The sequence below is a fragment of the Seriola lalandi genome, unplaced genomic scaffold, assembly GCF_002814215.2.
Source record: "Seriola lalandi dorsalis isolate HSWRI2012SDOR001 ecotype SW California unplaced genomic scaffold, Sedor1 jcf7180002054791, whole genome shotgun sequence".
Taxonomy (NCBI): Eukaryota; Metazoa; Chordata; class Actinopteri; order Carangiformes; family Carangidae; genus Seriola; species Seriola lalandi.
In genome coordinates this window covers 27,014-52,523 of record NW_019525344.1, presented here as the reverse complement: position 1 = coordinate 52,523, position 25,510 = coordinate 27,014, and the positions used below count along the sequence as shown (strand labels likewise).

The 25,510-nt window shown below is 40.8% G+C and overlaps 1 protein-coding gene across 3 annotated transcripts in view; it reads left to right on the top strand.

The window, feature by feature from the left end:
* Positions 1-25,510, top strand: part of LOC111669337 (ras-related protein Rab-27B-like) — a 65,087-nt gene that overhangs the window by 17,242 nt on the left and 22,335 nt on the right. The window contains exon 1 of one of the 3 annotated variants that reach the window (XM_023425602.2): positions 14,648-15,470. The exons of 1 other annotated variant lie outside the window; for it this stretch is intronic. The gene's annotated coding sequence lies outside the window, so the exon portion shown is untranslated. Of the gene's footprint in view, positions 1-14,647; positions 15,471-25,510 lie in introns of those variants that run through there. One more of the 3 variants, XM_087179125.1, reaches the window with a different exon arrangement.

The following is a 25,510-nucleotide window of genomic DNA, read 5'->3' as shown; positions in this document are numbered from 1 at the left end:
GGGGGTGGGGGGGTCAGTGGCTGCTGGAGGGCAAAGCTCCATGTTCAGAGAGGTGACAACTCAACGCACTCAGCTGACTCTCTGTAAAAGCATGGTCACATTACACTTCTATTCAACAAAGATCTCCCTTCACCTGCCTGTGAAAGGTCAGGGTCTGTAGGTTAGTGGTGTAAAAGATAGTGAAGAAACCAGCCACAGGTCGACCGGGCGCTCCCATTCAGTCCGTTAAGTGGAAGTTATCTGCGACGTTGCTGGAAACTCATAATATTATAATAAAATAAATATACATGCGGTGGAAATGTAACGTGACCCTCCCTCCACAGATACAGTACATGCTACAGGCAGAGAGTCGGGGGGGGTGTAGCAGTTTGTGAATAGTAAAGAAAACACACTACGCATTTACCTTGGCATATTACTATTACTATTTTGAAATGATTGTCATATTTGATTAATTGTCTACGTTTGGTCTGCTTGTGAGGCTGCACTGAGGAAGGCAGCGGTGTGTTTAGAGTTGATGGTTAGTTAATGCGGGGACATACATGCTGACGTCCACTGACAAATCCAGACTTTTCTCTGGTCGTACAGACGTGCACACCGTTTCACTCAAACTATATTTGGAGTCCACATCGTTCTGGTGTTCCACGCATACACTTTTCCTGATCCACACTCTATTCCAGTTGGTGGCAGTAACGCGTCACAACAGTGTTTGCAAACTGCTATAACCTTAACCTGGAGCGCGTGCGGTCGCTGGGTGCAGTAGGGAAGCAATTTCTTGTTGCTTTGGACATTGGAGCTCTGGTGTGATTCTCACTCAGGAACACTGTAATGATGCGCTCCTTATAAGTTGACTTTTTAATGCACTTTTGCCTAAAAGTTTTTCTGTAACCTCATCATATATTTTTCTTCAACCCCTCCCTCTCCCTTTTTTTAAAAATGTATTGCAGCAATGTTTATAACGTGTCATTTTAGTACTTGCACATGTACTTTTCAGTAAACAGCTTTTTAAATCAACAGTGGCGGACTGAAAGCATCACCTCCTGCAGCTTGTTCATCATGTAAGTCGGCCCTGATCCCAAGGGGCCCGTCCAAGGGGCCACAAGATATAAACGTTAAGAGTCTCCGTGAGATTATTAACAGATAAATAAAGGGGAAAAAACCATAAAATTATATTGACTGTTTTCCAAACGTTTCCTGATAGTGGAATACCAGATTGTTCTATATCCATAATTAAAGCTGCAGTTTAGATATAAAAACATTTAATCGTTTAGTTTCATCCTCCTCTCTCTCCTCCTCTTCATCCTCATCATCATCATCTATCCACTGTCTTTTCCTCATTAACGTCACAGAGACATTGGCCTTCAGATGAGTTGCGGTCCACAGGCAGCAGCCTACAAACTACAGTCAGACTCGCTCTCCTCTCTGGATGGTTTGGAGGAGGAATTCATTATTTATGGCTGAGGTCATATAGAGCTGAATCCACTGGGAGTCACTGCAGCTTCCTGCCATACATCCACACTTAGGTTATTTATTCATTCTGCAGACCGTGGAAGGACAGCATTTAAATACACCTTAAATATCAAAGTTGGAAACAAGTTGAGGAAGCTTAGATGTTTCATGTATTGTCTTAAAACACGTAACAAATATCTGTTAAAATGGAGAGAAATCTTTAATAAATCATTCATTCAAAAATGAGTAATTATAACATAGTACTCATTTCATTACCCTGATTTAGTCATTTGTACCCACATTACTAAATTTGTTTCCTCAGATTATTAAATTGTGTTGTCCTTGACAGTAATTGTTTTCATATTAAGAATTTAAGTGACACTAAATTATACAACATCATCATTTTTGATACCAAGTTTATACTTTTTTTGATACTTCCAACGTAAGCAGCTGTACAACAGCTTTGATAACAAATTATGAGGAATTACTCTCTGTGTTCAAACAATAAATGCTAAGCTATGCTAACCAGCTCCTGCCTGTAGCCCCTTGTTTAACGTTACTGTTCATCAGCCCTACGTATTTTATTAAGCTCTGAACACAGCACAGTTATTGGCCGGCCCATGTGTTCTGTTTACTGCTACTACTTTGTGTTGCAGAACTCAGCTGAACCAAATTTTAAAATCTAATTTAAAAAAAAATCAGTTTTTATATGTGCAGTCGGAAAAATCACCTGTTTTTAACATATTAGACAACAGTCTCTGTGATTGTGTGTGCAGCGTGTAATCAGACAGTCCTGGATGACTGAATGTCTTTATGTCTGGTAGGTTAAATTTTCTTATTTGAGATGTTTTCAGTGAGAGCTTGAAATAATAATAATAATAAAAAAAGAACCTTTAAAGTGCCTATATTGTAGTCTTGTGTGTCTGGTTGTGTTTGTTTGCTGCAGTAAACGTCAGACTGCTTGGAAAAGCATAAAGCACATATTTAAAAATCTGCACAGCTGCTGTTTGACTCAGCTTAATTTCATTTTCTCTTTTCTCCTTCAGTCGTTTTAATTTCTCTCCTTCCTCTCCCTCTCTCTTGTCCTCCTCTTCCTTCTTTTGTCTTTTCTTACTTCTTTCCTTTCTTCCTCTTTTCTATTTTCTCTGTTCATCATTCTGTTCACTTTCTCCTGTTCCCTTTTTATTTCCTCATCCTTTTTGCTCTATCTTTTCTTTTTCCTTATTCCCTCCTGCACCCTCGCCTCTTCCTCACACTCTTGACCTCCTGATGCTTCCTCTGGTCTTTCCTACTCCTCCTCTTCCTCTAACTCCTTTCTTTCCTTCTCGTCGTCTTCCTCCTCCTCGGTCCCCTCCTCTAACTTCTCTTTTCTTCCCCTCCCTGACCGCATTGTTTTCTCCTCCTCCTCCTCGTTCGGGCACTCGTGACTCATACGTTGAGCTTCAGCTGACGTGACTTCATTATAAGTCAAACAGAGGCGTCTCTTTCTCTCTCACGCACATAAATATCATCAGCAGGCAGTGTGTGAAATATGAGAAACAATAAAAACCACTGGTAAATAACTAAATGACACACACACACACACACACACACACACACACACACAAACACACACACACATGGCAGCACATGATGCAAGACGGCTCACACTCCATTCTGACTGTCAAACGCACGCATACAGGCGATCTGCTGGAGGCTGGAGACTCATCCATTTTTAAAGCGGAGCGTTGTCGTTAGCCTCTTCTTCCTCCGTACCTTCGTTCTTTTTCCTGCTGCGTTTCTTTCCTCAGGTCACATGTTTTCTTTTGGGCTGATGAGTGAAGGAGACCGTTCTCCAAGGACGAACCACAGCATCATTTCTTTGTGAAAATGCTCGTGTACCTGACGAGCGCCTCCAGCTGTGTAAATGACTGTCAGGAGGAGAGGTGGTGACAATGTTATAGAGGAGAGTTCATAGCAGGGAGGAGGTCGGAGGAGACACTGCTCTTTGTTTCCCATTTCCTCTCAACAAGTCAACATTGGTTTTATTTAAACATGGCCATCATCATTTTTTAACTTTAACCAAGTTGCTTTTGTGCCAGAAGCTAACTCCGCCTTAACTGGGAAATTAAGTCAGTTATTTGAGGGTAGTGGGTTATTTCAGAAGGCATGAACTAAAGCCTCCATTCGTCCCACACATGAATACATAATATCAAGAGAAAAAAAATGAGTAGGGATTTGTCCAAATTTATAAAAGTAGCAGAAAAGGTCGCCAGATCTTTTTAAATGTTCTGGTTGATCCAGGAGTAGTACGCTTTAGCAAGACTGTCCTCCTGTAAGAAACGAGCCCATAGGTCGTCTGTGCAGCAGGTTATTATGACCCATTGTTATGTTTTGTTGCTAGGCGACTCGTAGTAATTATGACAGGAGCAAAGGGAAAAGTGCGGTGACGTAGTATAAAGAGAGCCACGTCAGGAGGAGGTGGTGGTGGATGGATGAATATGACTCAGGAGAGCGGCGTTCCATTCCCATCTTGAAGTAGCTGTTCATATTGCAACCATGACAACAAAGACCGTGTGATGTTGAGGAAGTAGGCATATTTATTTTAACCCAGATCTCGACCGTTTTCTTAATCTAACCTAGCCAGGACCGTTATTACAGTAACCATGGCGACGGCGGTAGGTACGACCTATACAGTTGTTCAGGTTGGAGCAGTTGTTGGCTTTAGCTGCTTGAGTTTGGCGTGTGGCATCAGATCGTTCATGGTGTTGATTAGATGGCGGTGCAGTCTTTTTCCAGTTTGAGTAGAATCAGGAGTGTAGAGAAGGCCGCAGCTGCAGCTTGGTCAGCAGGGATGTTGGAGTCCTCTGGGACCACGCAGAATACGACCTGCAGAGGGTGAGGATCAATAACTGTGCCTCAGGCGGCGCATGTGAATGGGAGTCAAAAACCTCAAGCACCAAAAAAAATATGCCTATGTGTGCTGGAGTCACACCTTCATCTTCTCTTTTACCAATCTGCTGCTCTTCAGATGGAGCTTGTGAAGTGTGTAAAACTGTGTCTCATTCATACTGATGAGAAATAAACTAACCGCCAAGTCCTGCCTGAGCCTATCTCCTCTCTCCTCTCCTCTCTCCTCTCCTCTCTCCTCTCTCCATGTGATTCTTCAATGTAGAATTAATTACTATTTTCATTATCAATTTATCTGCCATTTATTTTCTCGATTAGTTGTTTGGTCTAAAAAGACACTTGGAAACCGCGAAAAATGTTCATCACAATTTCCTAGAGCACAAAGTAACGTGTCATTCAACCAACAATCCAAAACCCCTAAATATTATAAATGTAAAAATGTGTAAACATATGAAACACTCATGAATTTACAGTAGAAGAAGAAGCAGGTAGTGGATGGATAGTAGCCCACAGCCTCACTAGCAGCTCTGTGGCTCGAATGAATGTGACGGAGAAGCAAACAGACGGATAAACCAAAGCACAAACTGAGGAATGGACCTGGTGACGGTGCTAGATGAAACGTCAAAGGATCGCCAGTGACATTAGGATTCATCCTGTGGGCACCGTGGATCTCAGTCTGACATGTACAGCTCAAGCTTTTGCTTGAAGTGACTTGGGCTGTCACTTATTTGTCCAAACGTGAGAAAGAAATAATATTCAAGCTGTTTGAATTCAACATTTACGGTCTCTGAGCACAACAGATCATTAGAAGCAGTTTTCCTTGTGGCTACCAGAGGGCGCTCTTCGTATTCACTATCAGCTTGATGTATCATTGACGTAACAGTGAACTAAGTCAATAAATCAAAATAGAGGACACTAGTGAGCAAGGCTGATCAGATAAAGTGTGGAAATATTTTGGGTTCTTAACCGTAGATGGTAAAATTGCTATAAAATAGTTTTTCCACTCTGTAAAAAAGCAACTGCCTTTGTCTAGGATGAGGCGAACAAACCTGCTAACTGCAACCATGAACAAGTGGAGCGACATCAACTGTACAACCTTGTCTGACTGCTGACTTTTCACCACACTCATCCTCAGAACCCGCACCAGAGACTGGTAAAAGGCCAACACCCTGAAGCAGTGGTGATTCTAGGGTCCGGTGGAGCCCAAGGCAAAAATTGGGAAGGGGCCCCTCCAATCAGCGTTCATCGCCATTACGTAATAAATACTCAGACACCAATAAAAAATGTACGAAATATAAATGTGAATCTGAATGTTCATGTTGGTAGGATTTTCAAAACAGAATTATGAAGAACAAGAAAAACCTAAACATTGTGTTTTAGCAAGTGTTTTAGCCCGCAGCGATCCCAAAAAAAAGCCTGCGAAATCCTGGAGGGACTGGCTATATGGGCTACATGTTAGTTTGAATTTGTTCAAAATTGACTTTTTAAGACTGTGACAGCCCTTTGAAATGATCCTGGAAAATGAGACTGACTGACAGGAAGCCGCTCTTTACTTTCACCTCTTCAAATCACCAGGAATATGAAGGATAACAGGATACAGATATTTCCTTCCTTCGTTTCCTTCAAATGGCCGCTGTCTCGCTCTGGAATGAAAATCCTCAAACACACAGCTAATGTGAACAATTGGAGTTCATTAAAAGTCAGATAAACACGCCATTGGAAGCCGACATTATCCTCACAGACGGGCATCAATTCATACAAACGCCGTCATTCACCTCCATTAAACTGAATTGCTTGCCGCTGGAGCTGCGGTGTTAATCCAAAAGAAAACAGGAGGCGGTCGTTACATCAGCGACTGCCGTTTCTGCTGACTCGTGGACATCACCGCAGCCTGTTAAGAGCGTGACATTAAGACACGGTGATCAGCAGCGGAGCCACAGTGGTCTCCATTGTGCCGGCAGGAAACAACAATGTGAGCGCTCCCTGAGTCACATTTTGTCTCAACAATTAATACCTGTTCTCCTCAGTGTGTGAGCGGCTGAATGTTCCGACTCAGCATGTTGGCCTCACGCAGGATGTCTCGCTTCAGACGTGACGTAACCCGAGATTTTATCATTGCAACATGAATTTTATCTTTTCGTACTTAAACTAAACTCAGCTTATGGGGATAAAAAACATTTTGTCTTAAAACTTCCTTCAGTGTACAACAACGCATATAGAAATATATGATTACAAATGTTTCCCTCTTTTTTTTTTTTCCTTTATAGCAGGAACATCCCCCAGTCCCTCAAACAAGGCCTTGAGGTGAAGCATACACAAACACAGTCTCTGTATAGAAAATAACACAAATAATAAATTATAATGTATGAATAAATATATCAATTATGTCGAAGATACAACATTCAAATACGTATACTTGTGAACATTAATTGTAATAAGTAATATAAATAAATAAAAAGTGAAAACAGGAAAATGATATAGAGAACCTACAGAGTAAAGGAGAAAGAAGAGATAAGAAAAACAAAATTATAGGAAAAAATAAAGAAATAAATGAATATGAGAAAGAAATTGGGGCAGGGAGGGAGTGTAGGCTGTGATGGGGGGGTCAGTCAGGGGGCAAAGTTTGTATAAGGCTGAAGTATTCTATGAAAATACATGACAAAATGTCATGTATGTTAATGTGAAATACGTTGTCTTGCTAAAAGAGAGGTAAAGGCTTATACGTCTAACTGTGAGGAATTAAAATGTGAAGAGTCAACACCCCAAATATCATCTTGATACTGATCCCCAGAACCTTTGTCAAAGTCATAGAATAATCACTCCAGAACTGCTGTAATCTGGGATAAAAGAAAAACATACGATTCAATGAACAAAAGGAAGCGTTACATCTGACATATTGGTCTTCAACATTTGACTAGATTTCGGATAATGGAGATTTTGACAGGTGAACTCTGTGTAATACTTTCAATCGTGTAAATTGCGGCCTTGCACAAGGTGTACTTAAACGTATCTATCTACAGCCTCATCCCACCTCTGATCTGTAAACTCTACCCCCAGCTCTCGCTCCCAAGCAATTCTGGTTTTAGCATCAGAATGAACATGGAAAAGCCAAGAGTTGTTCATATATCTTGGATATAAGAGTCTTATAACTTTGTCACCTCTTGATATACAGATGATGATCCAAAAATAAAGGGAGATAAGAGTTTTCTAAATCTATCTCACATTCACAGTATCTGTTGTTATAGATCTTTCACAGAATTGACTTTGCTCCTATAAAGAACTCAATGGTCCTCCTTCATGCTCATAGTCACAATAAATCCCTTTGGTCAGTGGTTAGGTTTTCTGTATCTAAATTCCCATATTCAAATTCAAAATCAAATTCTGGAAATAGAGTGTTCAGCTTGATCACATTCACCCCCCTGATCAACTCTGTGCACCTTACTATACCATGGCTACTGTTATCTGTGTTCTGTGATGTTGGAGGATTTGCTGATTTCTAAAGTTTGAGTTTTTAAAAACACCTGAAGACAAAAGAATAATCTCGACTTTTTCTGCCGTTTGTAGGGAGCAGCTGGGATTTGAACTGGTGACAGTTTACAAGCTGTTCAGACAATGACTTGGTTGTGTTCTGCTGAGTGCCAGACCCTGGGTAAACAGTTTTAAATGGGAAAGGACATTCCTGCAGTGTTTTTAACAGGGCAGTAATAGAAACTGCGTGACTGAGTGATTGTTTTCCACCTTCAGCTCAGCTAAGACCTGACTGCTGGTTCTGAGTCTGAAGTGAGTTTAGTTGAATCAAGAAGAAACAGTGAGTAAAGTGCAAAGCAAACAAATGAGATATGACACGTTGATTAGTTTAAACGGTGCTCCACTAATTTCCATTCGTTCTTCTTCATTGACGCAACCTGGTGTTGACAGCGTGTCTCCCAGCAATGGCGGCCCTCAGTTGTCAGTCAGCAACAGCAGGGAGTCCTTATATGTGAGAAATATTTATATTTTGCTTCATCTCTGACAGCAAAGTGTGAGGTAAATTTGATCAGGCAGACGAGGACCAGAGGGAATGTTTCTACTGCAGGTTGCAGTGTTTTACGTTGGACACCAGTGATTTGTGTGTGTCCTGTGTCAGCCTGTTAGGTTTGTACTATCAGTTATGGAATGTGGTTGCATGCTTTGTCTCTCTGACACACACACACACACACACACACACACACACACACACACACGCACACAAACAAGCAGCACTTACTGTCCTCTCACCAGTTGACCCTGTTGAACCGATGCTAGCTAACTACCGATGCTATTTGTCTTTGTTGTGATTATTACTCGCCGTGAGCTGATTTCCATCTCCATGTCCGTTGTGTATCTTTTCCTCTGTACCAGCGAGACCCATCCAATATATTAACAGAATTAATTGCTCTTGTGCGCCTCTCTCAGGTTCACTGGCAGTTGTTGCTGTCTTCGTCTTGGAGCGTGTTTATGCTTCATGTCCATGTCGTAGATTGGTTTGGAGCCAGTTGCCCTTTTCACATTCAGCCAATGGGGAGATGAAGGATTGTAAATGTTTCCCAGCATCTCTGCCGCTGCTGGGGTCAGAGTTTGGCGCCGCTGTTGATGCTAATTTAATGGAAGAAAACACACGGAGACATGCATGTTTAATAAGGATAAGGACATAAGACGAAAGAAAAACCATGTGTATTGTTCAAACACGTCATGTGGGTGGTTGTGTCACAGTAATTCCATTGTTTGGTCCAGTGGCCTTTCACATCTCTGCCTGCCCTCACTGCATTTCCCTATTAAACAGATCATGTGGAACAGAATGAGGAGTCTGAACTATACATGACACGGAGTGAATAAACTCTCCTGCTGATGCCGCCATGTTGCCCCCCAACCCCCACAGCAATATGATCACTTCTGAGTGCCTTGTAAACCTTCTGCTTTCAGTTACCTCAGCATGAAATAGTCGTCATTCTCCAAATCATGATCTGCCAATGATTCATTTTAAAAAGGGGAGTGATTAACCATTATTTTTTATTATCGGTTTTAAATTGATGATTTCTCAACACAATGTCTGAAGCTTTCAGCCCTGTCTTCTGTGGCTGGAGTTTGGTCAGTTGTCATGGAGATGGCTTTTGTTTATTTTCATCTGTCCTAAGTATGCAATTTCATGATAACAGGTGATCATATATAAATAGGGAGTGCCGTCTCTGTTCTGCTCCCTGCTCATGTGATAAACAAAACCATCTCTTTGATAACTAAGAAACTGGAGACCACGGGATGTGGCTCAAAACTGCCAAACTACAGTTTCCATCTCAGTCTGTAGATCTTTTTTTTTTTTTATTACAGCTGATCTGAGAAAAGCCTGTACTTAGACTGAACAAGAAAATAAAGTCAGACCTGACTTTATCCCAGCTGATGAGAGAAGAGTTAGGGTTCCTTGGTGTGGGCTAAATCACTAACAGTCATTTATTCCTGTGACAGTCAGACTACACAGCACCTACAGATATCTTGCTGTTGGCCACAGGGGTTGTGCAGTATGTGTGGTGGAGTGAGAGATTTCTTGTGTTTTTCAGTGAGTGTTTTGCGTAGTCGTACTTATTCATTGTTAATGTAATTTGCTTGTTCTGTCCTGACAACTGTGGTGAAGCTCAGGGTTCACCCTAAGAACAGCTGCTATATTTAGAAAAATGTTCACTGTATAAACTTCGTAACGGCTTATTTGTCTGGTGTTAAGAAAAACTAAAAACATTAATGCCAATCAATTACTGGTCATATAGGTCCATAGGGGTGGGTGATCTGATGATCCTATATTGTGGACAATCTTAATTTGCCGTACGATCTACTTTTCAGATGACTTGTACAGATCATGTCATTAAAAGGGGCTATGTTTAGATATTTCATTTTAAAAGTTCAGTTGCTGCTAACAAGCCCATCATTAAATGTTAAACAGCTAGCCTGTTGACTGTAGCTAGTGATGACAGTCCTAGTTCTGCTCTGCATGGTTGGTGAGCTTCCCATACCGCCACATCTACCCGGTTCTCCACCCGAGCAGAACAAGAACCACCATCACCAGCTGCAGTCCAAGATGGTGGAGTTGCAGTCCACCCGCCTGCATACTGGGAAACACGAGGCGGGACGAGCCGGAGCTCGCTGGTCAGCAGCGACTGAACTTTCAAATCAAAAACTTATATATAGCACCTCATAAATAAATAACAGCGCCGTCCAAATGAAAACTCTGTATGAACTAAGCAAAAAGTGTGAATGGCTGTGACACAATTTGTAAACAGAAGACAGCACTGAGGACAAAGAACAGCATCAAAGTGACAGATTTAAATCACAACTACTGGTCAGGACTTTCAGAATAAAATCAGAGCAGAAACAGGATGCAGACATTTGTGAGTTGGACCTTTGAGCAGAAGTGACAGGCTTTGTGTCCAGGTGACCAAATGCACACAACTAGTGATCATGAGTTCAACTAAAGAGATTGTGATACGATCTTTTGGCCAGATCGCCCACCTCTAGACCCACATATACACAGTTGTGTGCAAAACACCGAACATCAGTACGGACGTTTGTGCAAAACCCTGGATTTACGTTCAGTGATGTGTGAATGACATTATTAGTGACATAGTTGCATTAAAAGTTGTATTTTAAAGTTGATTTTAATCAGCAATAGATATGAACCTGTAGACCAAAGCAAAAGAGGCAAAATTCAAGTTAAATTGTGGCTTTTGTGCTCTCTGTAATTTTCAAGTATCGGTCTTGGAATCATTAAGAAATCTCTGTGTGGGTTCCTCTTAGTTGGTGTGAGATTTGTTTTGGCAGCGTGAACCAGAACCTGACAGCAGATGTCTCACGCCAAAAGAGTGAGAGTTGGCAACCCAGACTGAATCAGTGATTCTCAACAATATTTAACCACTCAGCTGGTCTGCGTCAGCTGCCAGCTAAAGCCTGCAGCGCCAACATTGATCCAGCTAAATTACTATTATAATGTCTGGAAAATAGCTTGGAGTTAACAAGGTTTGGAGAGTCTTCCTAAAACACATGCTAAAATTAACAGATTCCCACAGGTATTTTTCCTGGAAAATCTAATACCAGGATCTTAATTCATTCAACCCAAAACTGGATCCAAGGGCTGCAACTGGTGATTATCGTCATTATCAATTAATTTGTCAATTATATTGATTTAATGTCTGAACAGATAGGGAAAAGTGTTCATCACAAGTTCAGAGAGCCAAAGGCGATGTCTTCAAAGGTCTTCTTATTCAACCAACAGACCAAAAAACCCAAAGTTATTCAGTTTACAATCAAAGCAGAAAATTCCCACATTTGAGAGATGCACACAGAGATTATGCAGCAGTTTTCTTTCCAGAAAAATGACAATTATAAAAAAAACAAGTATTTTTGTCAATTGACTAACCAATGATCACCTAAACTTTTGTGCAATTAATCACATATCCACATGCTGCTCATGAGAGAGAAAACAATCTGACATCTCTTGCTTTTGAAAGTGATCTGAAGTATTTTAATGATGTGAAATGTGCAACATTTGTGGCAAGTATGGCCTTTTGTTTCTTTACCATGATAGCAGTCCTACTGGATTTGGATCACAAGCTAGAGAGGATATGGATTTATCTAAGAAAATCAGTAACGAACAGAAGTTCACAGCAGAGCAGGATGGCCTGTGGTGTAAGTGTAACCTTTAACAGATAAAAAATATATAAAATGGATAAAAGATTCTTGCTTTGTGATGATAGCAGGAGAATTTCTCTGTTCCTGACACTCACATCTGGCCTGGTATCATCTTGAGGAATAGAATAGAGCACACAGAGACATTGGCTGAGATGAATAAATTCTGATGTAACAGAAAATTGTCTCCTGCTGTCAGTGTTTCCTTGCAGAGATGGTGATAGATCTTGTTTTGTCATGGTAACTGTCTATGTTGTGGTTAGGTGGCCTTTAACGTCGCCTAAAGGTCACCAACATGAGCTGCATGATGCTTCAGCGTCTGGACACATGGACGCTGCTAACCAGCTGAGAGAAAGACATATAGGAGATGTTTTCTTTTCAGCCACTTCTCTCCAGTCACAAAAGTTGGAATTATCAAAGAAGGCCCAAAATGAATTAAAATGATTAAAGACAACATGTACAGTTTTGTAATTAAACGAGATATTATATTTAAATAGATAATTCATTAATTTCATGTTTTTTTCCATAAGCTATAGGTTAGTCAGTAGTAGCCTCGATCTGCTCTTCGGACACGCAAACACACCTTCCTAATAGTATCTCTGACAGGAAGTAAAATTTTAGGCTGCTGATTGTTTTTCACAGAGAGGCTTGAATGAGTTGAAAAGTCGAGCTGCTATATACAATCTACTCAATCTACCTGTTGTGCATTGGAACTCACAAGGAAGCAATGTCTTATAATTACGCAAGATCATTTGGTAACCGTAGTAACCCATGAGGAATAGCACATGAATGAGTGGATTTCCCCCGTGGCATCAGAAAACAAAAGGAGTTTCTCCACACGGAAGCCTAAGAAAATTACACAGCAGTGTATCAGAGTACAGGAAGTCATTGTAGCTTATTAGCTGTGTTGCATAATCCAATTTTGTTTAACCTGCTGTCGCAGCAGAAGTTGCTCCTTAAAGGAAGAAAGGTCTGCAGACAGTTATGAGTCTCAAAATGTCTTTTGAATGTATGTTGAATGAAATTCTCACCCTTCAATAACTTCACAAATTATTTAATAGTTACTAATCCTGAGACAAAAAATGCCAGGGGGAGTAAACAGCACAGTTCAGAGAAAACACAGAGCTATTTTGTCTGATTAGCACTAGCATGTTTCTGACTGGCTAGCATGTTACCAGTTAGCCAGCTACAATAGTTTACCAGCTACCGCTATGGCTAGCCATCAAAAAATCTAAAAGCACATATATAATGCAGAATGACATCATCAAAACTGGACAGTAATGTCAGCCATCTTGGTTTGTCAATGTGAACCTGCAACGGGCTAGGACTAAAAGGCAGCAATATATCACTCCAGTGCTCCAGACCAAAAAACACCAAACCACAGGTGTTTAACTTAAGCAACCAATTTTTTCTTTTTTTAAATATCGCTCTAAAGACCTTCAGGAATCTTTATGCGTCAGGAATCTGTATGATGTCTGTCTTATTGTGCAAAGGGAGGAGAAGAAAGGGAAGAAGAGTGAGTTGTATCAGATGGTTTTTAGCCTTTCCTCCTCCTGCTTCTCCGGTGTCTCCTCGTGTAATCGTCACTTTGGATGATTGAAGTTTGAATGAAGCAGTGATGGCTGACGGCTCGCTGAAGACACACTGATGCCACGATGTTGCTTGGAGCAGACTGACAGAAGTTCAGTGCTAAAATATTTGTTTCTGTTTGAAATGAATAAAACGCTGGGCAGAACTGCTCTGGAAGTAGTAATATTTTCATAGGCTGTGATAGCTGGAACCAAAGAAATAGGATTTGTTTTTCTTTTTTCTTTTTCATTAGCGTCTCTTGCTCATTTTATCACTAGATAAGAAGGTGACTCCTCTCCTCCTTCTCCTCTCCTTTTTTTTTTTTTTACTGTGGAGTAATTTGTGAGATTTTGTTCAGGACATGATGAAAATAACTGGGAAAATAAGACCATGTTTGAACATAACTGCAGCTATCATCAAAAAGCAAGGAGGCAGTTCTCTTACACTGAGACGCTGACAGTGGTACATTAAGTAGCTTGTCGTCTGTTCCCGATACTTACTCTACTTACTAAGAAATCTATTATATATAACAGTACGATCATCCAAGAGACTTCTGTGATGAGAAATATTGAGTCTCTCATTAAAATCAACTTAATTTTCAATACTATACTACAGTCAGAAGAACCAGCAGCCCCACCCACTGCTGCACTGAACAAACATCTATTAATAACACTAATATTTGCTTTAGTTTAGTCCATTCTGAAGCCACTCTTAGTTAAGTAGCATGAAGCTGACAGATAAAATACAGAATGTATTTCCCTTTATTCAAGAGTTTACCTGCGGCTGTCCGCTGTCAGTTCTTACCTACTTCCTGTTTTTCTGTTTCCACGCACGCACGCACGCACACATGCTCACGCACACACACCCTTATCAGTTAGTGAATACAGAGCAGATCAGTCCCGGGTCATATTGGTGGAGGAAACTGTTACGTGTGTGTGTGTGTGTGTGTGTCTGTCCAGAGCTGGCTTACTGTAGTTTGGCCCCACCCTCTCATTACACACAGAGAGAGAGAGAGAGAGAGAGAGAGAGAGAGAGAGAGAGATGCAGAAAGCAGCAGAAGAGGAATGAAGGAAGAGGGAAAAGCAGAACGGGAGAAACCACAAAACTGCACCTGAACTTCAGGAGGTAACCAGTCAGCCAGGTAACCAGTCAGCTAGTTAGACAGACAGTGAACTAATCAGTCAGTCAGGTAGTTCGTCAAACCACGAAGTTAGGTAGTTTGTCAGTTAATCAGTCATTTAGTAAAACTTCAGTAAAGTTTTTAGTTGACTGGTTATTTTGTTATTTAGTCAGTCGGTTAGTTAGTTTGTTAGTTAGTTAGTCATTATTCATTCATTCAGATATTAATTTGGGTAGTCAGTCAGTTAGCCAGTTAGTTGGTTAAGAGTCTTCTAGTTGGTTCAATAGTTGGTCAGTCACTTAGTTGGTGGTTAGTTAATCATTTAGTCAGTTAATCATCTAGTGTGCTATTGGTTTAGTCAGTCTTCCAGTTAGTTAGTTAGTGAGCCAATCAGTTGGCCACTTCTAAGTTTTACTCAGTCAGTTTTTCAGTCAGTTATTCAGGCGGGAATGCAGTTAGTAATTTAACAACCAAGACAACAACAGCAAGTCAGAGTCACCCATCCACCCCTGCAGCCAGTCAGCTGGTCCGTGAGGGGAGTGACTTTCTGCTCTGCTGCCTCCAGCTGAATGGTAGTCAGTCATCCACTCATCCAGTGATCCAGCTTCCCACTCAGTCAGTCAGTCAGTCAGTCAGTCAGTCAGTCAGACAGACAGACAGTCGGTGGGTGTAGATGCAGGGCTGCTGGTCAGCTGCTCGGGACGCCTCATATCTTCCTCAGGATCTCACACTGTTGAATCAGCAGAGGAGCCGCAGAGAGGTAAGGAGCTCACAGACTCAGCAGGGTGTTCGGCCAGTTTGTCCAGTAGATCAGGGAGCTGTTTGCTGACTTCTGCAGGCTGCAAGGGGGGAGGGTTTGTGTACAGATATGTAGACAAAAAGATGAGAGGAAAAGGGAAATGCTATTTGTGATGATGTGGCTGTGGAATGTGATCACACCCTTTTCTACAAGTTGATAACTGCTGGTGTGTTGTTGCACTGAGCTGCATCATCCAGGCGGCTCGATGTCTGGACTCCGAGCAGCGGACCAGCGGGGACGGAAGCCGGCCACAGATTCTCTCTCATGCTCAGTCTCATGATAGTGGTGATGCTCTGAAGGAGAGCGAGAGCCTTACGGTTTTATTAGAGAGCTGACTTTGATCATCTTAGTGTTTTGATGAGGAAAGACTCACATCAGTTGAATAATTCATTCTGCGTTTCTGTATTAATATCAGGCACATTCAAGAAAGTTTAATAAATAGATTCGTTTGGTCAGGCTTTTCTTAAAAAAGAAATAAGTGAGCTTGATCCTCGGGCAGAGAAAACGACAACACCTTTAACACACTGGGTTCTCTGACAAAAGCACATTTAATAATATTGTAGAAGCAGTTTCTCTGCAGAGAAAGAAAAGTCAGGCAAAAATATATAGATATAAATATAAGTAAAGACATCAGGAAAAAGACTTTTTAAATTCCGTGAAAGCGAAAACAGAAGAAAAGTAATTTGCACTGGTCTGGTTTCTTTGAGACTTTGATTGAGACTGATGCAAAGTTGCAGCTTTGACGGCAAATATTCGATCAGCATAAACCTGTGTTTTCTATAAACAGATTTGGAGTCGGCACAGTGGCCAGAAACAGGATTTAAAGTTCTGCTGTTAGTGAAAACTTTCCTCGTTACACCAAATGGATTTCACACGTTGCAGTAGATATACTAATTGTTCATCTGTGTCATTAATTTCTTTTTATTTCTTTTTTCTATTTACTTGAAAAGTAATTTTGGGAGGTGAGATGGTGCATAATGGGATGCTATGTGTCATGGACTGGCATTGCACCCCCGTGCCTCATCTTGCCGACAGGCACAGAATGAGCTGTGAGAGTGCTGTGACTGTGTGTAGCTAGCGACCAATCACTGATCCCCATTGGTTGTCCTGGTGACATTGATGTTATAATAGCAGCTTGAAGAATAATAAAACCTCTGACAAAGTTAGTTGGAGTCAGTTGCATTTAATTTTACTTCATTTTTTAACTTTCATCTTAAAACGTGTGTGTATGTAAAAACAGCAGTGTCATTATGACATCATGAATATGTAAACGAACGTATGACGTCATGTAGCTACTTTGAGCAGGCTTTAGCTACATTCAGTTGAGCATAGCTGGTAAATCTGGCTGGCTAACATGTTAGCAGTTAGCTCACCAGCTACTGTAGTCCAACAAGTAGCTCTGTGGGTCCTCATTATGTCACCAAGCCTCTCTAACCAAATATTTTCCACGGACAAATGGATTAACTTTGCTGAGCCACTGTCTTGTGTGACCACAGCTAAAAACTGGATTCCTGCGGATATATATATATATATATTTTATTTCACAACAAAATTCACACAATTTGACTGCAGCCTTAACATTTTTTACTGTTGACAAATCTTATGAAAACACCAAATCCAATGATGAACAGACATATTCTGCTAACATGTATTGGTGTATAGCCAAAGCTCGTTTAACCTCATAGACCAGTTTTGAGACACACTGTTGGGTGGATGACATGTTCCGTCATTACCATAAACACAGCCTCTGTTTATTTAGAGTCAATCATACATTGCTCTGCTGCCATAAATATACTCTAGCACACCTAATGTGTATTAATCCACCACAGAGGTCAAAACTCCAGAAACACTTGTAGTAAACAGAAGAACTTTATGTGACCGACGCGCTTCGGCTGGTAGGTCATCAAAAAATATCTCACAGGTGACATTTGAATAAGATAGGTTAAGAAGTTAAGAAACAAAAAAACTAAACAAAACGGCCAATCATGGCTTCTTCCAAGGTGCCACTGAAAGTAGTCCCCATCAAATGAATCTACTCCTGTTTCAGTAACGTTAGCCTACAGTGTCCAGCTGTTTTAGGAATTGGTTGGAGTCTTTAAGATTATATTATATATCTAATATTTATAATATTTAATATTTAATATTTGTGAGCCATTTTAAAAGAAAAAAAAAATTATAATGAAATAAAAAAAAAAAAGGCAGAAGCGTCAACACATGTTAGTTTTGGTCTTTTCATTGTATCTGTTCACAGTAAGAAAAATATAAAGTAACATCACCCACATCCTTCAGGAATGTTTATTTGTTTGTTAGGGAATCCTTTTAACTTCCTATAAGCTCATTTTACCAGACATGTTCATTTACTGTCAAACTCTGACGAGTGTAGAGATGCCAAACCAGGTGTTGATTAAAAAAAACTATTACATTGAACATTTACAGCTGGATTCGTCCTCCAGTCAGGTTGAGTCTCTTCGATGTTCTTGCGTTTGATTAGCCTCCAGGGGACAATCTGTCATTGCTCTGAACTCTCTTCTAATGTGACTTGTGAACTGGACTTTAAAGTCTGACACTGTGGCAGGAGCCTTTTGAACTGTGTGGAAGAAAAAAACTAAAACCACCAGCTTTGTTTAAACAGTATTATCTTCAAACTAGTTTGACTTAAGAGGGGGGGAACAGTGTCATTTAAAGCTTGTAAGAAGCTAGAAAACTGTAATTAGCTGCAGGGCTCAGTGGATGTGACATAAAGTGTCTGTTCCTGCTGGTCATATCTCAGAGGCATTTCCTCTTTTATGATTTATAACAGCAGAAACTAAGGTAAATATTTGACTTTGGCATATCTGCATAATGGTGAAAACACAGACCCCATTTTGAAAGATGAAAATCACATGAGTGTGTTTGTTTCTAGTGTGTAAAACCCCGCATGGCAAACACGAGTATCTCGCTTTCAGCCAAACTTTGAGGCATTAAAGCAAAATGTCAGCAGAAACTGAGGTGTTTTTTTTCTTAAATGAGATTCTGCAGGTACACTCACCTTTCATAGCTACATAAACTTAATGTGTGTTTGCTGTTGTAAAATAGACATTTAGATTTGAAAAGACCACGAACAATTTTCTTGATTCTGCAGCTTTAAAAAAAAACAAACATATTTAGTTATGTTTTCAGTACTTACGCTATAAAAATGCTACCTAATTATAACACCAACCCTCATTCATTTTTAGAACTACCTTAGAAAAGTCCAACTTTGGTTTATTTGATCAAATCTAGGCCTATTTTCTCAATCACATTTAGAAAAGGGTTGAAAAAGTTATGCATCAGTAAAGGATGAGACGGACAGAGTGCAGCAGTAGCAGTGTCAGCTTTATTTTTTTGTAAGTTACAGCTGATAAATTCATATGATTGGGGAGAAGTCATTTGTTTCACTCACACCACCCTTTCTTCTTTGTGTCTGAGTTTAACGAGTCAGCCATGTGACGAGTTGTAAGACTCCCTTCTGTCTATTAGGAGGGGAGGACAGTGATGCGTGTGTGTGTGTGTGTGTGTGTGTGTGTGTGTGTGTATGTGTGCGCGCATGATAAAGGCATTGTGTAATAGAATATTTTATTATAGTACATCCCACTATGCTTAAAAATCTCCACTCTACGCTGACATAGAGTACAAGAAGGTTATAAGCCTGTGTACATTGTCAGTATTCAGACTGTGACCCCATGTGTTGGTGGTTAGATCCTGTGTGTACTTGATGGTGTGGTGTGTAAACCATTTCCTGTGGGTAGTAAGTGCTGTATATTATAGTAAAATGAGGCCAGAGGCAGGACATCAGCATCTCCAGATTCACATCTGCGTCACTGATTATATTTCATGGAAGCAAATAATCACCGTTATAATTAGAATCTCATAGTAGCAATTGAATACCTTCTTGTGAAATGCAATTACTACTGAAAACTTAATGCTGAAACTGAAATCCAACTGAAACTACAGTGACTAAAATATTTTACTTTAAAAACGGAGTTCATTTCTGTCATTACCTATCTTTGGATTTGCCAGTAGGTCTTTTTAAGGGTTTTTTTCCTCTTGTATATCACGGGAGAAGGTGTGTTTTTCTACAGACAGCTGCAGATCTTATATTTTGACACACACTCACTCTTCTATTTCTGAACACACCTGGGTTGTAAGAGTTGTCCTCTGGGACAAAATGAATGGCTGGTGAAGCAGTTATTGTGACAGGGGTCAAAGGTTAAAAGATTTCCAATTTCCTCTCTGACCCCAGGCATTGATTGGAAGTAAAGAGATTAACTCCAAAGTCAAATCTTGACTGTCTGAAAACCGATCGCTGACACAAACAGATGTATTAGTTTCATTCATGGAAACTCTGCCAGACTTTTTCAAATTGTTAATCTCGAATTGATTTGACTCAGTGTGAACACCGTATGGCTTCAATGATTAGCTGAAACAATAAGAGACACAATCTATCAGTATTAGTGTCATCATGGAACGTATATAAAGACAATTTCATCAAGAGCAGAAGCGTAAATTTGACCAAAACTGAGGCTTCGGAGATTTGAGGCTGAAACTCCTCCTGCAGCGAGACAGTATTGCTCATGTGGAGAAATTACATCAGTTTCTCTGCCTTAGGCACAGAGTCCATGTGGGACTGCGGTAGATTTTCTACTCATTTGCTTGACAAATCTATAATAAAACAGCAGAATAAATAGCATAGATTTATAATCACCTTTTCTATGTAACAACGCAACACAACACTCCTCAAAATAGAGTTAATATGAACGCATGAACAGCAGAGATCATGAGATTTTTGAACCTAAAATAGGATCAGAAAAAGAAACTCTTAATTGGATTGAGAAGCAGAAGACCAGATGATGATAACTTTGAATTAAATTGTGGTAATAATTAGATTTTGAAGACAACACTGAATAGTTCAACTGGGTACGCAGACTTCACTTCAGTCCTCTGCTTCTCCATGAAATGTAAAAAAGGGAATGGGACAAACTGATTCACAAACAACATTGTTGTGTAGCGACGATGTGTGGTGACGATAAGCACATTGAAAGTGTACGTGCCGGAGCAGCGAGGTCGCATCGTTTTGCTTTAGGACCCAGTGGACACCAGAGAGCAGAGCGGGTGCTGCGGCTGATAATGATGCTGTGTGTTTCACTCGTGTCCTGGGGGGGGGGGGGGGGGGGGGGGGTGCGAACGACGGGACCGCAAATTCAGTCAGCTGACTGATCACATGACCTCCAACTCAACGAGCAATGAAGCAAAGTAGATTGAAGGAGAGGGAGAGAAGAGCTGAGCCGGAGACAGAGGAGTAGAGTGAAATATGAGACGAATACTGTGTGTGTGTGTGTGTGTGTGTGTGTGTGTGTTTAGGTCAGAAAGAAGCAGAGGAAAGTAGAAACAGAGTAGAACAGATGATAGATGAAGACATTTTGACTCATTGTTGATGATGGCAACAGTCTCTTAAGCTGGACCAGTTCCAGCCGCCTGGTATTGTGCATACTGGCTCACTAAGACCAGTTCAATTGAGTAGGGGCCAATGCTATACTATGGTTTGTAGTTACACCTGTCCTGTCATTGATATTTGTAGTTACACCTGTGCTGTTATAGTTATAAGTTATCTGTGCTACCAGTGACATGATTACACCTGTTCTACCATTCTAGCTACTAGCCACATCTCTGCTGTCATTACCTTGTTAGTTTCCCATTTGCTATCATTAACAGTATTAGTTACACACACATGCTGTCTCTAATGTTAGTAGATAGATGGATAGATGGATAGATGGATGGATAGATGGCAGTGGGAACAAAGGATCTCCTGAACCTCTCTGTTCTGCAGCGCAGTGAGATGAGACGTTTGCTGCAGCTGTAGCTGCTTCTCTGTCCTGCCAGAATGTTGTGGAGAGGAGGGTTGGTATTGTCCAAGATGGCCTCCATCTTACATTGCATGCGTCTCTCCACAACAGTCCTGAGTGAGTCCAGACTCCTGCCAAGCACAGACCCAGCCTTTTGTACCAGCTTGTCCAGTCTCCTTGTGTTTGTGTCTGACCGGCTGAATGCTGGGCCTTGACCTCCAACAGTCAATGACCATCTCTTGTCTTGGAGGTGTTCAGAAGCAGGCAGTTCCTGTCGCTGCATTCACTGAATGAATGTTTTGCCTATGGTTTCCATTATGGATCTGGGTCCAGGTTGGCAAAATACCCAGATTTACAAAGCTCCGAGATTAAACTCTTATTGATTTCATAATCCCTCTGCATTCTTTGGTTGTTTATGAAACCACAGATTTGTTAGCGGGTGAAGTAGGAAGAAAGAACAAGTTCAGCAGTTGGAATTGAAGCACAGTCAATTCTCATTTCAAATAGCTTAATTGGCATGAACCAAAATATGTTGTTGCCAAAGCAGTTTATAGATGGTTTAGATGTTACATATTACATAGGCTACAGTACCAGAATGGGAAAGTCTCCAAACTTTTGACTGGTACTGTATGCATATACATGATGCTGATATACTGATGCAGTCCATTTAAGACAGGAAGCTGCTGTTTCTTCACCCAGGAGAGCTGCTAGTTTGTCCTCTAGGGTTAACATTTGGAAATTTGGTGTCTTGTTGGCTATTTCCCTGTAGTGGAAGTCTCTTGCACAGTCTCTCTCACTCTCTCTATCTCTCTCTCTCTCTCTCTCTCTCTCTCTCTGTTTATCATGGTATAACAGCCGTAATGTGTGGGTATGCTGTAAAATGATAGAATCAGCATATGGGGAAAAAAAAAACCTTCTTGGTTTAAACTCTTCACCTTACAACTATCTCAGCAGTTTGTTGTGTACCAGTCTGCGGCTGTTAAATGTAACCTGGTTAAACTGAATACATAAGGACCATTGGAGTCATGAGACCAGCAGGTTGCATCACAATGCTCAGTTGTGTCTCTCCACATTGGTTGGAATTCCACTGTGTTCTGTTCTGATTTGTATTTGATCAAGTTTCATGTGGCTGGGTGTAATAGAATTACGGCCCTTTACTTGAAAGAGTTTATTTCCACCAGGACAGGAATTTGAAGATTGCGTGTTAAAGTGTGACTTGTTAGTGCATCTTTGTGTTTTCAGTCTCCATTTGCTTTTGCGTAGGTCGAGTTTCTGTAGGTGGCGCTCATTCTTCTTTATCTGTTCGGCTGTGACGCACGGACGTGTTGCAGAAAGACCATGAGATGTTTAAAAGCCATCACTTCCTGCGTGGCAGCGAAGAAGCACCAGACAGTGAGCAAATAGAAATGCTCTCCTGAAGTCGATATGCTGTGAGCCGGATCACTGCTGTGTTAAAGAGACCACAGACAGAGAACAGCAGAACATATTGACCGAGATGGAAATGTCACAGGTTTTTACTGCAGTACTGTAAACACAATCTGTTCAGCCACTGCTCCTTATGTGTAGCTGTTTAAATGAAGGAGTAATACATGAGTAGGCCATTTTATTGGCTTCTTTAATGATCAGCTGCACCTCGGCTTGATTGTAGATATTTTATTAGCATTTAAACACTCTTTCATTCAGTCTACATATGATTTAAGAATAGTTCACAACGCAGCTCATCAGAGAGGTGTTCTTTTTTTTTGGTGCAGTTGGTGAATGTGCTAAAACACATTGATTAAAAAGGTGTGATCCACCATTGTCATGGCAAGATATTGTTGGTACAAAGCAGACATTTAAGCTAGAGTAAAACTTATGACATGAAATTTGCTCAGAAGATAAACCTTTTCCCTCAGCAACTATTGAATTAAGTGCCTTGAGATTTTGTTCTCGGAGGATGGCTTCTACTGACATTGGTGATCCCCTGACATTTCTTACGTGTAGCCTTCACCTGCAAGTCAAACTTTCACTTATTCTGTAAAATATCTCAATTCTCTGCTATAATAATTTGCACAAGATTTTGAACCAGAACAAGGTTGATGTTTGACCACTGACTGTGAAGTCTTGGCAACTATTGGATGGAATGTCGTGAAATTTGAATTTGATTAACTGGAACAGCTTTGGTGATGCCTCCCTCCAGCACCACCATCAGGTCGAAATTTTTATTTATCCAGTACTTAACTAATGATATTCCCATCAGCTTCAGCTTGGCTTTGTGTTTAGTGCAAATTAGCAAGCGTTAGCATGCCAACATACTAGAATAATGGTAAACATGTTAAACATTATACCTGCTTCATCTCTGCATGTTAGAATTAGTATTTGTATTGTCCTTCCTGCAAAAAACGACCCCATAGATCGTCTGTACCAGCAGCTAATTATGACCCATAGCTATACTTTATTGATGATTGGTGACCTCTGAGGGCTGTAGTAATTATGACCACGAGCACCATGAGCAGGTTGGAGTGGATGGATGGATACACAAAACACGACTTTGACATGGAAGACATCCTTGTTTGTTTTATCCATGGCCATAACCTTAACTTATTGTTATTGTAGCTAACCATGATGATGAAGGCCTGTAACCTTAAGAAAGTACTTATTTTCACCCAGGCCCTCACCTTTTCCTAAACCTAACCATGTAGTCTTTTTTGCTTAAATCATGATGGTTCCATAAGCTTAACCATGTGTCTGTTATTGTAACCATAACGACAAAGGTCCCGTAAGATTGCTGCCACAGGGGAACTATTTCAGGAAGATGCTCCTATGGGTCATAGAAGAGGGTAAGGACAAAAAACCTTTATGGTTGACCAGGTTGGATTTAGCTCAAAGCGCTGCTGTCCCTAAGTTCAGCCCCACAGTGTCCCCTCTAGAATCAAAGAACATCAACAATCATGACAACCCTGACAGTAGTTTTGGGATAGTTTTCTTTGGAACCAAATGTTGGATGGTTAAATAGACCAATGATTGAGCGCCAGTGAACTCCAGAACTCCAGATTTGAACCCCCAACCCTGCGAGTGTTAGTATTTTCTACAAACCTGCAGTACGAGCCGGACTCCCGCTCTTCAACCACCTGGTCCCACGTCGCCTTCCTCAAAGTATTCCTACATCCATGCTGACCTTTCAGATCCAGCTGTGTGAGCTGTCTGTACAGATGTTAGCCTATCTCCTGCTGTGGGATTAGGGAGGGATTGAGGAAGCCCTGGTGGGACTCACTGATGGATAAATAGACACAGTGCACCTGAGAAGAGTGTCTCATATTCTATCTGATCAGACTCGAGAAGCCAGTGGACTCATGAAAGCAGTGAGACTATGTGGTTCCACTTTAAAACCAGATAAATAAGCTCGTATTATCAAGCACGCACTATACATTTGCCAAACTACGTGTGAATCAAACCGTATGTGGCTTATCCATGTAGTATCAGAATGAGTAATAGTAATAAATGCAGTGTTTGGAAGGAGAAGCAGCACCCAGCAGGTCACCCAGCTGCTGCTAAATTGCACTTTAATCTCTCCGCTGTGTCTTCTCAAGTGTGGTTTGCTAAGTGGGTTTGAAATGCTGAGAGGTTTCAGACAATCTGAGGGGTAAACCCGGAGGACATCTGGACAAATTAGATAATCAAGGGTCAATCTTCATCCATGTTCGCGGTTATTGATCGTTGACTCTGGAGAATATATTGGCAACGACAACAAAGGCCCTCAGCAGAATCCACAGCACCAGTGGAAAACAAATCAGTTGTCTGATCTGTTTAAAATGATGCAGAGGCCATGACAGTCAAACATAAAGGTCTTGGACAAATGTCTGCTGACCTTTTTATACATGATTGATAATCGTGAAAAAAAAGTTTTTTAACAACAGTTTGGGGAGATGCAACTTGTCGCTATCCAAACTTAATAATATTCTGACTGAAATACGTCTTTATCATTGTGTATCTGTAAAGTCTTTGTTCAAAACCTCTATAGTATTTTTCATTGTTAGTGTTGCAGTCTGTCGCTCTCTCGCACATAAGATTCATACAAAACGATGCATGCACTTTAATGTTACTGTTAGTAATCATAAGCCATTACAAGCCTCCATCCTCAATGAGCAATCTGCTTCAGCT